Below are 13117 nucleotides of genomic sequence, written 5' to 3' on the forward strand. Positions count from 1 at the left end.
CTATCAAATAAATTATATTTACTAGCTAACTAATTCAATTTCTCATGGAATGAATCAGTGATCATTTAATATAATTCCTCACAAGGAAGGAAATTTGATACTTAACCTATGTAGACAAACATACATGGATATAAGCATGATTTTAGGTAGACATTTTGAAATTCTGGAGATGATCAGCAAGCCATTATAAATTATATCTGTTGACATCCAAGGTATGAATCGCTGTTTAAGGATTAATGATAAAGATTTCAGACTTAGGAAAATTGCAGTTAAATTTTCAACTTACTTTAAATGGACAGGGATTCACAGAAGCGCAGTTCACATCTTATCATCTATTCTTGATGAATATTGTAGTTAAGAACAGTGGCTAAGTAAAAACAACATATTAGTCAGAAATTAAATGTGGAAAAGCTTTACTTTTTTTTTCTCCAGATTTGAGATCAAGACATGGAAGGGTGGATAGAGAAAGGTACAAGGATTTCAGAAAGTGAATGAACAATGTAATAGCAAAGAATTATAAATATGACTTCTTTTAAGAAGCAGTATAGGTAGTTAACAGTTTACATGTGTCTACATATTTTGATTTAGAATGCTTCCATACATTACTTTATGCGATAAGGCCAAAATTCTGGGTGCAAAAGGCAGGTATTATTTCCCCTAATTTAACAGAGGAGGACACTGAAGCTTGGGGTTAAGAGATTCACCCCTCCACCAGCCAGATAGTACATAGCAGAATTGAAATTCCAATCAAGAGCATTAGTATTCACTCCACTGTTCCTTCCTTTACCACAGTTAACTCTTGGCTAATAGCGATTCCTGAAGCACTGTCCCTCACATTTTGAACACAGCTACAGGGTCAAAACAAGGGCACACAGCTGAAATTCAAAAAATCTAGTTTCTGATTTCAGCAGCTGTCTGACCTTAGACATTTGTAAACTGGTGTGATAATATTTGTTCTACTCCTCTGGAGGACTGAAAGAATGAAGCAGAACAAAAATATGAAGCAGAACAAAAATATGAAACAAAGACCACATGTTCTGTGGGTGGGAAGAGAAGACAGTTGTGTGTAGGAATCATAACACCTACAGAGGTTCCTGTAAGGCATGGCTCGCAATTACGTTTCCCTAGATTTCCTTGTTGCCTGTAATAATAACTCCCCCTTTTTCATTTTGGTTAAATAGCTTTTGTTGTTTTATGTGATCAATATATGCCATTCCAAAGACACCAAGTTTATAGTCTAGTACGGAAGACAGACATACACCAGTAATTTCACCAAACTTTAAGAATAGAGGAACACCCAAGGAAAGTATTATGTGATGATGCTATCCCTCATTTGTCCTTTTAGCGTAATTTACTTTCAGATCCATTCATAATCAGTATTCAGCAAGATTCTGAACTGTCTGAGGAGGGGCTTCCTGTGAAGTCAAAGTGGTTGGAAGAGAAGGACATTAAATAAGAAGGTCCATTTTAATTCATTTACAGTTGAGCAGAGTTGCAAGTGACTTGTCTGCTCCCACCCCCTCAAACCCCAATGTCTTTTCTTGTGTACTTCCTTTGTATATGAAGTATTGCCCTTGGATTTCCCTTGGAAGATAATTGGGAAAGTTAAAAATAAATCCATTCCTTTCAAGTTTTCTGAACCTGGAGGATACTTCTTTTGTTGTAAGAGGAAGAAAGGAACATGTATATGTCATAATTGCATAAAGGTGAAACTCAGTTAACATATAACATAGTTTTTTATCATTAGGCATATTGTTAAAATTGCTATTACCCTGGAATTCAGACATGATGACGCACAGTGGATGGACAAAACCCATCTGCACAAAAGGCAATGTATTAAATGGTTTGAATCAAGACTCCCTTGCTAGCAATAAAAAAATGACATTTTTATATGAGGCATAAAACAACTAACAAACGAAGCTATAATCATGGGATTATTAACAAATAAACTTACTTGAATTTATAGTGCCATAGATCTATTGGAAAACATCCATGTGGTAAGTAAAAAAAAAAATTCATATGGATTTATATAAAATTCCACAATGCGTCGAATGATTTATTGCAACTTTATTTGTATTAACCCAGATGGTGCACAATTTGGATATACAACCCTGCATATGAGAGATGTTTTATAAATGCCACGCATCTCTGTTGTGCAGCAGTGATTGCGTGCCAGGACAACATTCCACTCCAGAAGGTCCATGCCAACATGAATAAAGAAGGGAAATGACATCTTACTTGTTGGAGTAAAGAAACTGCAGTGCAAACAGTAACAACAATCAAGCAATCAGAGATGTGATTAAGTAGAAAGAATTCTAAATGACTGGCCGTGGTAGGCCCATAAAACATGACCATTACGTCTCACCCTGACAGAAAGAAACTTTGTTTGAAATGACTGTCCTCAGAGTTTCTGCATTGAAAGTCTTTTTATAACCAGCTGTCATTCTACTATTTATTTCCAGAAAAATACCAGAGTGATTCAGTCTTCTTTGTCAGTATCCTTACCGACTTTCAGCTTGGGTGCCGGAGAAATTATTCTGGACTACTCATTTTCAAATTCTTATGTGTAGAGCTATAAAAGCCAAATGAAAGGGCCCGTTTCTGTTTCACTATATCCTTTATATTTTTTTAAATGTTTATTTATATATTTTTGAGAGAGAGAGAAAACAAGTGGGGGAAGGACAGAGAGAGAGGGAGACACAGAATCTGAAGCAGGCTCTAGACTCCCACAAACTGTGAGATCATGACCTTAGTCGAAGTCAGAGGCTACCCAGGCATCCCTCTCTACATCCTTTTAAAAAAAGCTTCAAGGTGTCTGTGAACCCCATGAATGGCTTTTAAAATGTTGGTGAATTTTTTTTGCTGAGTGGGTCTAGAACTATAAAGACCAGTCTTGAGACCAATCTTGGTTCTCTATGTAAAACCTGAGGAGATTATAATTATTGTCCATTTTCTGAGATTTCTATGCTGCTTAAGTCCTCAGAGAGTTTTCTCACATTGGAAGCTTTTCTATTCTTTTTTTTATTATTATTTTTAATGTTTATTTATTTTTGAAGGAGAGAGAGACAGAGTGTGAGTGGGGGAGGGGCAGAGAGAGAGAGAGAGAGAGAGAGAGAGAGAAAGAGAGAGAGAGAGGCACAGAATCTGAAGCAGGCTCCAGGCTCTGAGCTGTCAGCACAGAGCCCAACGTGGAGCTAGACCTCACAAACCGTGAGATCATGACGTGAGCCGAAGTCGGACACTCAACTGACTGAGCCACCCAGGTGCCCCAGAAGCTTTTCTATTCTTAAGAGAGATAGAAAACTATCTCTAGTAAAAGATAGTAAAATTATCTTTGAAAAAAAAAATGATAGCCAAATTGCTGAGTCAAGATTTAATTAATCAATCATGTGTAACATGATAATTTACTGAATCAAACAGATGGCAACCCTTAGCATGTTAAAGAAAAGCTAAATGTGAAAGGGAAGACAGAGAATAACATTGTTTATGTTTATATATTTTATGCTAAATAAATTAAATGTTTTAACACAGTCTGAGAATGGAAAGTACAAAAAGAGTAACCTTGCTTATGGGGAGTATTTTTCTTATTCCTAAAATATTGGTTCCTCCACTTATTTTGATTATTCTACCTTAGAACTAAGCTGGGTCATTTTGGCCTGTCAAAAATGAAAGTAATTTGTTGAGAGAAATTCAAGTTATCTAAAATAGCCATACAGTAAAACAGGGATGGAAATAATGGTGAAACTATACCACTTCTTTATTCATTCATCAGTCGCTTTTCTTTTTGATAAGTCTGGCTAGGGGGTTATTAATTTTTATTAATTCTTTCAGTGAACCAGGTCTTATTTTATTGATCTGTCTTGCTGTGGGTTTTTTTTTTTGTTGTTGTTGTTTATATATCATTTATTTCTGCCTTTGATCTTTATTTTTTCCCCTCTACTCATGGCTCTAGCTTTATTTCCTATTCTTTTTTTTTAGCTCCTTTAGGTGTAGGGTTAGGTGTGTATTTGAGACTTTTGTTGCTTCTTGAGAAAGTCCTGTATTGCTATATACCTCCCTCTTAGGATCACCTTTGCTGCATCTCAAAGTTTCTAGAATGTTGTGTTTTCATTTCCATTTGCTTCCATGTATTTTTTTATTTCTTCTTTAATTTCATGGTTAACTCATTTATTCTTTAGTAGGATGTTCTTTAACCTCCATGTATTTGTGGTCTTTCCAAATTTTTTCTTGTGATAGTCAACCACAAGAAAAGACCATATTTTATGGTCTGAAAATATGCATGGTGTGCTCTCAATCTTTTTGTACTTGTTGGGGCCTGATTTGTGACCCAGTATGTGATCTATTCTGGAGAATGTTCCTTGTGCACTCAAAAAAAATATGTATTCTTCTGTTGTAGAATGAATTTCTCTGAATATATCTGTTAAGACCATCTGGTCCAGTATGTCATTCAAAGCCTTTGTTTCTTTATTGATATTCTGCTTAGATGACCTGTCCATTGCTATAATGGGGCATTAAAGTCCCCTTCTATTATTGTACTATTACCAATGAGTTTATTTTTTTTTAATTAATTGATTTATATATTTGGTTTCCTTCATGTTAAGGGCATAAATATTTACAGTATTAGCTCTTCTTGTTGGATAGACCCCTTTATTATGATATAATGTCCTTCTTCATCTCTTATGACAGTCTTTGGTTTAAAATCTAGTTTGTCTGATACATGTATGGCTACTCTGGCTTTCTTTTGACGTCCATTAGCATGGTAGATAGTTCTCCCCTTACTTTCGGTCTGTAGGTGTCTTCAGGTCAAAAATGAGTCTCCTGTAGGCAGCCATAGATGATCTTGTTTTTTTTATACATTCTGATACCTTATGTCTTTTGACTGGAACATTTAGTCCATTTATATTCATAGTGATGATTATTGGTAGGTATGAATTTAGTGCCATTGTATTACCTGTTAAGTCATGGTTTCTGGAGATTTTCTCTGTTGCTTTTTAATCTTTGTTGCTTTTGGTCTTTCTTTCATTCAGAGAGTCTCCTTTAATATTTCTTGCAGGGTTGGGTTTAGTGGTCACAAAGTCCTTAATTTTTGTTTGTTTGGGAAACTCTTTATCTCTCTTTCTAATCTGAATGATAGCCTTGTTAAATAAAATACACTTGGTTGCATTTTTCCCATTTGGCATGTTGAATATATCATGCCACTCCCTTCTGACCAGCCAGGTTTCTGTGGAGAGATATGCTGCTAACCTAATTTGTCTTCTGTTGTAGACTAGGGATTTCTTTTCCTTTGTTGCTGTCAGGATTCTTTCTTTATCTCTATATTTTGCAAATTTTACTATGATATATCTTGGTGTTGGCCAGCTTTTATTGATTTTGATGGGAGTTCTCTATGCCTCCTAGATTTGGATGTTTTTCTCTGTATTAGGGAAGTTTTTAGCTATAATTTGCTCAAATAAACTTTCTTCCTCTTTTCCCTCTCTTCTTCTTCTGGAACTTTTATGATATGAATGTTATTACACTTTATGGAATCTCTGAGTTCTCTAAGTCTACATTCATGATTCAATATTTTTTCTTTCCATCTTCTTTTCAGCTTTATCATTTTCCATAATTTTATCTTCTATATCACTTTTTCATTCTTCTGCTTCTCCCATCTTGGTGGTTGTTACATTCAGTCAGTTTTGCATCTCAGCTATAGCATTTTCTTATTTTGGCCTGACTAGTTTTTAGGTCTTTTATCACTAAGGTAAGGGTCTCTCTGTTCTCTCCTGTTTTTTCTCAAGCCCAGCTAATATCCTTATAACTGTTGCCTTAAATTCTGCTTCAGTCATATTACTTATATTTATTTTGATTAGCACCTGGGCCATGACCTCTTCTTGTTCTTTCTTTTGGAATGAATTCCTCCATCTTGGCATTTTGTCTAGGTCTCTGTCTTTTGTGTTAGGAAAGCCTGTGCCTGGTTCTATTTCCACTGAAGCTGAAGCTTTGCAGCACTCTATGATCAATAAACCTGATGCATACAGGGGGTGGGGGGAAGGGGTTGTGCTGGTCTTCTGGGGGAGGGGCCTGCTGCTATTCTGGCTGTCAATCACACTTGCCCTAGTAAAAAAGATACCTGCAGAACCCAGGGGGCAGGGCTTGGTGTAAGTAGCTCAAGCCTCTACTCTGTGTGCTGTGCCACTCATTGAAGTCTCTCTGTGTTGATGGGAAGAATGAAGAATGGTGTTGTCCGCTCTCTTCTCTGGAGAGGGGAATTTGAGCTCGCTGCTATTCAGGAAGCCTTCACAGAAGAATGAACAACCTACCCTCTTGTGTCCCAGGCTTCCATTAGATCCCTACCTTCACCCTGTCTGTATCCATGCCATCTTCCCACCCAGTGATGGTACAATGCTCCTGTGTTTTATCCCAGGCTTGGGGCTGGGTTTCAAAACTCCAAATTTTAGAGACCTGGTACAGTGTGCACCTGGGCTGATCCTCTGGGGGAGGGTCTCGCTGTGCAGTGGCTGGTACTGGTTTGTCCCAGAAAAGCAGTCGCATGACTACACAGGAGCTTGGATTGTATGATAAAGTGTAGTAAAAAGCTGGCATCTAGGTTAGCTTCCCTCAGCAGGTGTCTCTACTTGTATGCGAATGAACAGGGCAGCTCAATGGCACCTGCTGACTCTATTGTCCCCTGAGAGGCCCCCTCTCCCAAATGCACTCCAGGAAGGGGAACTGTCTCTCTCAGCGTGACAGAAGGGGTCCTCAGAACATGCTGTCCACACCTAGTTCTCTGCCCTCCTTCTCCAGAGGAGCACCACTATGCCCACCAGACTCAATCCTGGTAATGGCACAGACTTCTAAAACTTCAGACTTTCAGGACGGCTTCTTGTAAAAACTTGTGATAATTAGCTCCTTTCGTTTTCCCAGTCAGTGGTTTTTTGGGAAGTGTTTTTCTTGTGCAGATCTCTACATGCTGCTTTATCTCTCTTTCTCTTATTCTCTCTCTCCTCCCTGTGATCAGGGCTCCCTCCCCTCTGCAGCACTCACGATTTGTTTCTTCCCTAAATCACATCACCGCACCTCCTATCTTCCAAGATGTGGGCCCCTTTCTCCTTCTAGGTATGCAGTTTGTTTTCTCAGTCCTCATATCAATTTCCTGGGTGTTTAGAATGATTTGATAATTATCTAGCTGTGCTTGAGAGACAAAGCAAGCATAGGTCCTCTGGCTACTCCTCCACCTTAACCCCTCAGCCCCACTGATCCCATGTTGATAGAATACTGGAATCTCAGGTTTTGGGGGAATTTAAAGGCCATCAGGTCTCCTCTCTCCAGCTTCCCACAGAGTAGTTGCTCAGACTAAGTTATTTGATCATTCAGTGATAGAGAACCGTATCGCTCAGGACAGATTCTTCCATTTGACTAAAGTTGTTTATTAAAAACATGTCCCATAAGAAGTATAGAATGGAGACCATTTTTACACCTTGGAGTCTCTAAGCCCAAAACTTACTATTTTGTCTATGACTCTTAAACATGGCATTCAGACTAGATTATTTATTTTAAGTGGACCAAGACCAGAATCCAGTGTAGTAAAATCATCTTCCTCTTTCTTTGTCCTACATACCTGTTATTAGTTTAAGATAAATAGTTTAAGTTTTAAATTTAATGCTGTAAAACTTACTTTTTTGTTGTAAAATTCCATGAGCATTGACAATTGCATACAGTTACACAACTATCATGATATCAAGATATAGAAGATTTCATCAATATCAAAATCTGACTGCCTGTAGCCAATTCCTTCCTAACCACTAATCGATGACAGTCATTGATCTGTTCCCCCTACCTATAGTTTTTTCTTTTCTAGAGTGTCATATAAATGAAATCATTTTGAGTTTGATTTGTAGCTTTTGAGTCTGGTTTCTTTCACTTAACATAATACATGGAGATTCATCTATATTGTTGAATATTTGTTACGTTTTATTGCTGAGTAGTATTCCATTAATGGATGTATCATGCTTTTTTATCCTTTTAGCAGTTGGAGGGCAATTCTATTGTTTTCAGTTTTTGGCAATGATGAACAAAGCTGCTGACACATTCACATACAGGTTTTTGTGTGAATATAAGTTTTCATTTCCCTTGAGTGAATACTTGTGGCGCAGGGTGCTGGGTCATATGTTAAATTATATATTTAACTTTGTAGAAACTGACAAACTACCACCCAAAGTTGTACCATTTTTCATTACCAGCAGCAGTGTATGAGTCCTACAACATTTTTCCTCTTAAAAAAATTGTTTTGGCTATTCTAATTCATTTGTCATTCCACTTATGTTTTAGAATAAGCTTGCTGATATCTACAAAATAATCTTCAAGGATATTTTGGGGATTGAGTTAATTCTATAGATCATTTAGAGAGAATTGGTAGTGATATTAATATTGATATTTAATCTCCCATTCCATAAACACAGGACACATCTTGAAATTATAAGTTAAGAACACCTTAGAGAAATGAAAAGAACATAGAGAAAGGAACTTTTCATTAAACATTTATTGCTCTACATGTATTTGAAATTGATTGGCTAAAATACTTTCTCCCACATCTGATTTGAAAATCAGTAAGGATACCATAAAAAAAATCTGAATCACTCTAGTATGTTATGGTAGTACATACAAAAATCTAAGAAATCTATAAAAAACTCCTTGAACTAATTAACGAGTTTAGAAAAGTCATAGGACACAACCAATCATATTTCTATATACTAATAATGAACAGTTGGGAATTGTAACTTAAGACTATAGTATGCAATAGCACCAAAAATTGAAATAATTAGGTATATATCTGACAATCTATTGTGGAAAACTAAAATACTCCAATGAAGATATAGACCAGATCTGTTGAATTTATACTGAATCCTTATTAAAGTGAGAAACATTGTCGTTCTATGACAAAAGCCAACCTTATTTGTGAAGGTGACTTATAATTAAGTCCTTTGGTACTGATGCTAAGAAGAGGAAATTCAGGGATGTATGGAAATAAATGAACTACACAAATGAGAACAAACAAAAGCTATGTACTCTGAACTTGTTAAAAAGGGGTTCAGCCATCATTTGTGCTTGGCAGAAACTCAAAAGCAGAAAGGGGTGTGGTGTGGGGAAGTCATACAAAAAAGTGGAAGGTTTCATGTATGCTCTGACAGGAGGCTATTGGCATGGGGAAGCTGGAGGTGAATTAGCTGGAAACAGAGCATCTTATGTGATCAATTTTGGGAACATCTTTGGCTTTTTCTTACTGGCCATGAGTTAGAAGCAAGGACAAAAAGATAAGGAAGCTGGCAGTCATGCCCAAGTCCTGATTGTTTGGTGCCCATTGTTGAGAGATTAAGGTTTGGCTTCCTGGGCTGGTGGGTTAGAGTTTTGTTGTCATGTATGTTCTGGCCACTGTCTATTTTTATATTCGTCTCCAAGATGGCATTCTGAGGAAAAGACAATGGAAATTCTCTGGACATATGAGTAGTCCTCAGCCAGCTAAACACAAAAGGAAAGAATATTCTAGGCGTAAGGTACAGCATATGCAAAAAGAGAATCCTGTTTTATGTCTTGAAGGATTGATTATAAGTTCTTCACACCATATAAATGGTGCAGTGTTACACAGCATATATATTATAAAAATTTAACCAATTAAATATTTTATCAGTATAAAGCACTCATTTTTTTACATTTTCCTTTGTATTTTCTTATTTTGAGATTGAGATTGCTGCTAGGGACTTCTAAATTCTACTTTTAATCCCCTCCACACATGGATGATACTTTTCTATTCGAACAATACTGTCAGTCATTTGAATTTATGAAGGTCCCTGCTCCTCTCCCCACACAGGAGTTGTTTAGTCCACACAAAAGCTAGCTCAACTGTCAAGTTCTAAAAGAGCTATCAAATGGTCATCAGGTTCTCTGTGGCTTTACTTCATAGAATTAGGCAGACAATAATCAGTTCTATTGTATATTATCAAAGGCAAAATTTGATACTGGATTATGTGCCATTCTCCATAATGAGGAATAGTTATGAAGGCTGCTGGTTAGAAGAATTATTTATAGTAAAAAGACAGACTGCTCATCACTTGGAGAGCTTGACAGTTGCTATTTCTTCTGTTCAATAGCTTTTGAGATATTTCTACTTTGATTTCTTCTCATGGCTTGTTAACCTTTTATTTTGAATCTCTTGTGACCCTTAAAAATTTTTCTGCAGATTCTCATGATCTATTTAAAATATGAGATAAGTAAGTTAATAATGTGGCTTTCATCTTAAGGAGGTGAGTAAATTCTCTATCATTACATGAAAATTGAAAGATACTTGATGATTTTTTTTTCTTACAGGACTTGTGTTAGCCAAAGAGAGTGGAAGCTCTTCTGTCTCCTTTGGCCCAGTTTATTGACTTACCTTGTTTTCCAGCAACACCTTCCAGGTTAACTTTTCAGTAACTGCCTCCCTCCCACCACAGAGGTATATAGCATCTAGCTCATGCTTAGACCATTTCATTTAGGAAATCAACCTGGAAGTGAAGTGACATCCTGGCCTTGGGTAACCAGGGTTTGCACCTTACTTTTTCATGCTGCCAAAACATCAATCTGACACATATGCTGATTATCTACAATCCTTATAATCAAAGCCACAGTTGAGGTTTTCCAATGCATACATTGGGAATAACAGGAGAGTAGAACTTTGACGTGCTGTTAGATGTGGCTATAGTCAGACACTCAGCCATACCCATGTTCAGGCTCCTCTGTAGTGCATTTCAATGCCTGGGTCCTTCCATGCTTCTAGAGTTGAGGCCAAGCCACTTCCATAAATGAGCAACTTTTGTGTATGCCCCTGGCTCAGATTTCATGTCCAACTCCTGGGAATTCTCCATGTCTCCAGTCTGAGGTCCTTGCTTCATGTCCAGGTGTAGCATCTTCCCAGGGTGTCTGACAACCCCAGCATCGAGTCCATTCAGGGAAATGAGAAGCTTGTGCTGTGGACATGCAGTTTTCCCTTATGGCCCTCACTAGGACAACAACCGAAGAACATCATTCATCGTCAGTGCGTCTTGGGATATTCACTTTTCAGTACACATGTGGAACACCAGCAAAACACTCTGGGTTGAGTTTGACAAAATCCTACAGAGTTCTACTTTATGGTGCTTCTGGTAGCAATGACTGAAAGTCAAATTTCCTGTCATCTTCCAGGTCTTGTTAACTGATCTCCATGCACAGGTGCTTTAATGAGATCACACCTGTCTCCATATTAACAGAAAATAACTTATAGTTTCCTCATAATCTAAATCTATACTTAGATAAAAACACATTTTTTGTTTCTCATGGAAAGTTTAAAGGAATATAACTTTGCCTAAAATAGGGACCAAGTTGTATGTCATTTGTCATATCAAGCAGCTCTCATGAATCACAGTGCTCTAAACATCTGTGTTTCAGAAGAGGACTCAGGCTTTTATATATAGGATTATAAATCTTGGTCTGATCTTTTCCCTCAAACAATAGAGCAGTTTGTCTTAGAAATGAATTGATGACTCCAATCTGAAATAAGAGCTATTGTACCTTTTAAACTCTTAGCTATGGAGGTTAAAACAGCAGCAACAACAACAACAACATCAACAACTTATGCCACCAACATCACCACCACCACCAACAGCAACAACTTAAACTAGGGCGTATTCACACTATAATTATTTGCTTATGTCTGTGGCACAATCATATTCTAAAGGGCAAGACTGTGTTGAATTTACAGTTGTGTCCCCTGAATCCAGTCACAGTACAGAAGAGACTCTTAATAAATGCTTATGGAATAAATGAATAAGTTAAAGTTCTTTCCCTCAACATTGGATCCTTCCTTTCCTTTATCCAATCATTACTTATCTTAGTAAGCCCACAGTCTTTTTCCTAGTTGATCTTTTCTTTTCCCAAATGCTCTCTCTGGTGGAAACCCTCAATGTTTTGTGCCTGTGCTACAGTGACAGTCTCCTACCCAGCTTCTTGGCATCTTCTCATTTGAGGGTGTCCTGCCCTGTTATCTCGCTCTAATGGAAACCCGACCTTCTTACCTCTGGTCTTAAAAACCTTCCAAAATTTCCCCACGGTCCAGACACTAATTTCAAACCTGTTTTTTGTTTGGTTTCATTTTGTTTTTCAGAACACTAGTACTTCATAGTAATGATTTCAGCCTTCCATATTTGATTCAAATTTCATCATTTTAAACATATGTGGTATTTTTTAAAGTGATGCTGGAATTACCCACTTTTGGAAGATATTTATTCTAAGAACAACTAAAAACCCTATACATATATCTAAAACAAACATAAGAAGACTCAGAAGAGAAAGAAAAGAAGTAGGACAGACTAGAAGCCTTAAGACACTCAAATTAGCATTGTGGTGAGTTCCCTGGGCTTCCCTTTTGCCTTGTATATCTCACACTTGGGGCTAAAGAAGTTGGCAACCTGGAAATGTCAAAATGCACAGGCAAAAAAATTCTCAAACAAAGCCTGCTCTGTCTAGCCATAGGACCAGGAAAGGGAAAACCTAGATAGACGAGATAAAATAAACAAACAAACAAAACTTTTGGAAAATAATATATCTGCTTTAGCAAGATTTCACAGAGAAAGACATGGTCCCTCTCCAGTCCATGCCAGCAAAGGCCAAATGGGAGCTCAAATGTCAATCCTCATAAGCCTGTAATGAAGCACCCCAAATACCAAAGACTGTGATGGGTGATGTCAGAGGGCAAAGTAGGATGCCGGGACTTTCATATCCACTGGGCAACAATGACTTCCTCCAAGACGTCAGTGGAGTCCACATGGGGAGCCTGGAATTTTTTCTCCATTTGGTAGTAAGGATGCAACTCTCCCAGTCACCACTGGGGGGTTAACACCTACTGGAGAGTTAGAGCTTTCAGCACCACGCAGCTGTAATGAAGCTAATGCCCTTTCTCCAGGAGTCAGCGTGGGCAATGTGGGCAGCAGCACCAAAGCATTCTGACATCTACCAGTCCGGAAACTATCAGTGGAATTCCCACTTCCACCAGGCAGTCCCAAAGGAATCCTCACCTCGGGTGCCAATGGGTACAGAGCAGGGAATCTGGACTTCTGCTTTCACCTGGCAG

The 13117-nt window shown here is 37.7% G+C and overlaps 1 long non-coding RNA gene across 1 annotated transcript in view; it reads right to left on the minus strand.

The window, feature by feature from the left end:
- Nucleotides 1-396: 396 nt before the first annotated feature.
- LOC128312461 (uncharacterized) overlaps nt 397-13117 on the minus strand; it is a 37486-nt gene continuing 24765 nt past the window's right edge. Inside the window, exon 2 of the long non-coding RNA XR_008291826.1 lies at nt 397-11012. This is a non-coding gene — a long non-coding RNA (uncharacterized LOC128312461). The remainder of the gene's footprint in view (nt 11013-13117) is intronic.

The sequence above is a fragment of the Acinonyx jubatus genome, chromosome D3, assembly GCF_027475565.1.
Source record: "Acinonyx jubatus isolate Ajub_Pintada_27869175 chromosome D3, VMU_Ajub_asm_v1.0, whole genome shotgun sequence".
Classification (NCBI taxonomy): domain Eukaryota; kingdom Metazoa; phylum Chordata; class Mammalia; order Carnivora; family Felidae; genus Acinonyx; species Acinonyx jubatus.